This window comes from Mus pahari, chromosome X (assembly GCF_900095145.1).
Source record: "Mus pahari chromosome X, PAHARI_EIJ_v1.1, whole genome shotgun sequence".
Lineage (NCBI taxonomy): Eukaryota > Metazoa > Chordata > Mammalia > Rodentia > Muridae > Mus > Mus pahari.
The window spans coordinates 41,857,432-41,863,261 of NC_034613.1; positions in this window are offsets into that span (position 1 = coordinate 41,857,432).

Consider the following 5,830-nt stretch of genomic DNA (forward strand, 5'->3'; position numbering starts at 1 on the left):
AAAGAAAGAAAGAGAAAGAAAGAAAGAAAGAAAGAAAGAAAGAAAGAAAGAAAGAAAGAAAGAAAGAAAGAAAGAAAGAAAGAAAGAAAGAAATTAAATGGGCCATTCAGGTATTCCCAACCAAATGAGACTGCACTCTGAGAAACAAAAGTCTCACAAAACCCTCCATCCAAAATTTCTCAGCATTCTCAATAATGTAATTCCTCTTATTTGAAGCAGGCCTGGCAACCTGCAAGTTTAAATAATGTTCCCAGGGGCATATATGAAAAGCTTTTGCCACAAACTACACCTCCATGAGTGGGGAACATGGAACAAGTTTGAGCAGGGCAGCAACCGAACCACGTACACATTTTGAATAAGCAATCACAGCTACAGTGCAGAGTACAATGTAAGATCAAAGTGTGCCCTTGCCACTTCTAGCCAATTCCCGTCTCTTCGTGGATGGGCTTATACATATGGGCACTTGGTCCCCAGTTGGTGGCATTGATTGGAAAGGTTATGGAAAGCAAGGAGATGGGCCCGTACTAGTGGAAATACATCTTGGCTACAGGCTGTGAGGGTTTACAGCCTGATTGAACATACTGCTCTCTCTCTCTGCTTCCTAAGTATGGATGCAATGTGGTCAGCAGCTTCCGGCTCCTCCTGCCAAGCCTTCCTGGCCTCTTGCCATATCTTTCCTGCCACTGCAGAGTCTATCTGGAACTATACCCTTAAACAAACTGTTTCTTCCTTCATTTTTGTCAGGGTACTTTATCACAGCAGGAAGAAAATAAACTAACACACCAACTCTGGATAATTCAAATAGTGAGTGAATTAAGATAAAATAAAAATGGTTCACTGTATGGATGTAAGCTAACCTGGAATATAAACCAGCCTCATCAAGGGGAGAGATTAAAAACTTCTCAGCTTTATTGCCAAGCTATACAACTGAAGGAGGAATACTTAAGCTGCATTTATACCTTGATATTTTTTCTCTTATGTTTAATACTCTACTGTAAGCCAAATTGGTTATTATGTGTCATGTACTTATCCTTTGAGAAAAGATACATCAAAATGCTATAATATGGACAAAAGATTTTTCCATAAGAAAAACAAAATGTTGAATTCTCAAAACCAAATAACAACTTATTACAGCGGCTAACAATCTTACTCTAGCAAAAAACTAACCTAACTTGTGTTCACTATGAGTGACCTCATGAACTAGAACACCTTACTTGATGGCAGAGGCCATGAAGAAATAAAACAAACTCTTAAAAAGATCTTAAAATAAGAAATAATGAATATATACTGTTGAGTATATCCCCCAAAGAAGGACTGCATAATAGTTTGGCTCATGTTAAGCTGTGGACCCTGGAAGAACGAAGCTTTGTATAGCTTCCCTAACAGAATTTAACATTGGAGAGGGCATGCTTGCCTTGCAAGAGAATTCACATGCTTCAGTCTCCCTCATGGGATATTTCAGCCTCCCCAACATAAATGGCGAAGTAATGATGGCAATGTTGGCAGTGTAGTTATTGTCTTAGAGGGAATCCTGTTGGACCTATATGAAGCTTTTCTCAATCCTCAGCTCTGCAAACTTTTGATTGATGACAACTAGGAGTGATTTGTTAACAACTGTCCATAGCCATGGTAATTCTCTTAAATGCCTCAAATTCCATATTAGCCATAAACGTTCCATGTTGGTTATAGAATTAAAATAAATAGGTAGGGGTCTGGCATAGCTAGCAAGATTTGGATATCAATACAATCTATTTTATTTTCCAGAGCAAGTGGAAGCCACTGTTAGATAAGAATAGTAGTGATCATTTTCAACAGCATTTTCTATGAACCTTCAGCCGTAAAGACAAACCTTTTAAATAGAGAAATTGAGAATTGAGTATAGAATCTACTACCAGTAAAGATTTAAGGCAAAGCAATCCCAGTACCCAGAAAGGAAACCATTAGTTCTATTTTTTTCTATGGTGATAGGGCAAAGTAGATAATATGTAGGATTCACACTTTTTCTCCCTTAGCCTGAGAAAGAGCATGACAATTTTGATTAAATTTGCACAGTTCATTCTTATCTGACATTTTCCTTGTTGAATTCATTTGATCTGTTGTTTCTCTTCTCATATGAGAAGGTAAATGCCAATAAAGCAGAAACTTTTGTCACTTTTGCTCGCTGCTTTAGTGTTGATACCAAAGACAGTGCTTGGCATATAATAAGCACTCAATGAAATTTGTTCAGTGAATGGATAAATGAGTCAGATATGATAGAACAGAACTGAAAAGCCATCTACTTGAGAGACTATAGCAGATGAATTTTAAATACAGAGTTTACCTAGGCTATGGCTAGGAATGAATAAATGAATGCACTAGATATTTTGAAACATTGAATAATATTCAACAAAAATGGATAAAAAAATTAATGGATAACCAAGGTACAACTTTAAAATTCAAACTGCAGGGTTCTGAGGATTAGGATACAGTGACTTCTATAAGTACCACTTTCAAAATATCTGACATTGGTGTGGGGCTTGTTTCATAAGAGTATCATATAATCTGGACTTTGAGAACTAGGCACTCTGATGCATAAATCACCTTAAGCCTTACAAACTTTAATTAAATTGGTGTGTCTCTTATTTCCACAAGGGCATTGAATGATTCTAGAACATTAACAGGAATTAGTCCTGCATTAAATTTCCTTGTATTCTCCTTAACATCTTGCATAGTATTCTGCATAGAGACATGAATCAGTAAATAGAAGTAGGGTGGGGAATGGAATTAAATCTATCTGAGTACTAGGTGAATTTAGATTACTGTCCTAAGACTGCTGAAATAGAGAACGGTGGATATTATCTAACAGTAGCATCCAACTACTCTGGCAATTAAAATAGAAGGTATTGAGATTCATGCAACATGTATATGTGGGCCCTTATCTTCATTACTACCAACTTCTCACTCTTTCCCTCCCTCCCTCCCTTGCTTTCTTCTTTCTTTCATTCTTATTAAGTGAACTCAAGGATCTTGTAAGACATGTACTAGTTTCAAGGGCACAGAGTTTATAAATATTATTGAATGCTATTTCTTTTAGAGTAAAGTGAAACCAATATATTCATAGCAATTATTGGGGGATTCTCAAAGATTCTATTAAGTTGGATCAGATACATAAAGAGAAATGAAAATGATAAAATGTCCGTGACTTAGCTTCATACTTCTTTACATCAAGAATATCACTACCAATAACAAAAGAGAATAAGTACCATAGGAATACATATAAAGCATATATGAAAGGATGGGATTGGAATGAAAACATCAGTGGGGTTAAGTATAATATGTAAACTAGGAAAGAGGCAAAATAAATATTTTCAACATCATTGTCAATGGAGAAATAATAACATAAGAAGAGTCAAAAGGCATAGCCTCATAAGTTAAGGACTTTGAAGATGAACTACTCTGAGTAAGAACATAGCTATAGATTGAAGAAAATGAAAGAATAATAATGGAAAATAGATTCCTTGACTTATATCAAGAATGACCATCTCCAGTACATGAGCGTATTCATTGTAATGGTAGCAGCCAACCATTGGCCTGAGCACGGGGTCTCCAATGGAGGAGTTAGAGAAATGACTGAAGGAGCTGAAGGGGTTTGCAACTCCATAGGAAGAACAACAATATGAACTAAGCAGACACCCCAGAGCTCCCAGGGACTAAACCACTAACCAAAGAGTACACATGGAGGAACCCATGACTCCAGCAGCTTATGTAGCAGAGGATGGCCTTGTTGGACATCAAGGGGAAGAGAGGCCCTTGGTCCTGCAAAGGCTTGATTCCCCAGTTTAGGGGAATACCAGGGTGGGGAGGCAGGAGTAGGTAGGTTGGTGGGGATATACCCTCATAAAGGCAGGGGGAGGGTTATGGGATAGGAGGTTTGAGGAAGAAAACTGGGAAAGGGGATAACATTTGAAATGTAAATAAAGAAAATATTCAATAAAAAAGATGTCACTTTCAAACTTGACTGCTTCCTTCTACAAACTAACTTTATCTTCATTGTTTGGGATTAAAGCTGTATACTACGGGTGTGTCTGTATTCCAGCCAGAGGGATTAAAGGTGTGTCATTCTAGTCAGATCACACAGAACTAGAAAGTCTTTGAATGTGATCCCTTGCCAGAGCAGCCATGTTAGTGGATTTAAAATTCCTCTACAGAAAGGTGGGAAAGGATAGACACTCAGCCAGGAATCGAGAACAGATAAACCTCTGGAGTCCTGGATAACAATGGAACTCATCAATGATGTCCCCATTACAGTAAAGAGAACTTTCAAACATATCACATTATGTGGGGAAGTAGCCGTTGTAGATATAGTAAACATTATAGATCTTAAAAGAGTCACCTAATCCTTGATTATCCAGATGACCTCAAATTAATCAATCTCATGAGCAGAGAACTTTTTCTGGCTGCAGAAGAGATCTTACAGTAGACATTAGAGACATCTAAAGCATAAGGAGGGATTTGACACACGGTTGCTCTCTTAAAGTTGGAAAAGATTACATGGACAAGAAATGGGAGGGTGGAGGGACTGAGAATGGATCTTAGATAATATCTAGAAATGACATGAAACTCTCATACTTAGGACTGCATAAAAATGAGTTCTGACAACAACCTCGAAGAATTCAGGGGTAGGATCTCCCCCAAACCTCCAGAAATGAATGCAACCCTGTGAATACCTACTTTCATTCTTGTGAAACTTTCCAGCAGAAAAATCAGCTGAGACCCCTGGGCTTCCAGTTTGGATATGCATAAACTCATACCTTGGTGCTGTCATAAACTATTGAATTTGTAGTAATTTATCACATGGTGAGAGAAATTTTGTACAGATCTGAAATCTAAAGGCTTTATATGTGTCAGTCAGGCAAAGGGTCAAAGATGAGAGGAAAGAGACACATGTGTAAGTAAGTTAGCATGCGCAAAGTCTGAAATCAGGTGGTTATGTGGAGTGAAAGGGCTAAATGGAAGCCATTTTAATGGGATCATGAGAAGAGTAGGGTCACAGCCTGAACCAGGAGGGAAAGCAGAAGCATCATGGTAAAAATCTGATCCCCCCAGATATATATTAACTTTTTCTTTATATGAGTGATATCTATCAGCATTTATTTATTTGAATTTATGCAGGAAAACTGTTTTATTATTTATTTAATCATGGTTTCTCCCTCTCCCAACTCCTCTCAGTTCCTCCCTACCCTCATAATCAATCAACATTATGTTCTCCCTGCCAGCCCCCCTCAATGATACACAAAACTGAGGTGCAAACTAAAACGACTTTGACATTTTATCTTATCCCCATCAGAATGGCCAAAATCAATAAAAGAAATGACAGCACATGCTGGCAAGTATTGGGCATTGGGTTATGCAAAGACAGTCTAGTCTCCAGTGGAGCTGAGGTCTGAACCCCGGCACCTGGTAGAAGTAACTCTCTCATGTCTCCTGGACCCTGACTCCTGTAGAAGTTATCCCCCCCCAATACACACACACAACCCCCACAGGAGAAGCATGACTAGTAGTCATGTAGGCAATGTCCCAAGCTTCCGACCTTCAGGCTAAACTCCTCCCCTGTTATCTAGCAACAGGAAGATAAAGCAGCCCACTCTAAGAGGGGCTGTTTGGCCCCTCCTCACTCTCTCACTCCTCTCACTTCTCTTGCTCTTACTCCCCTTACTCTCTCTTTCTTACTCTCTACCCTTTCCCCTTTCCTCTTTCTTTCTTTCTTTCTCTTTCCCTCTTCTCTCCTCTTGGCCATGGTCTCTCTCTCTCTCTCTCTCTCTCTCTCTCTCTCTCTCTCTCTCTCTCTCTC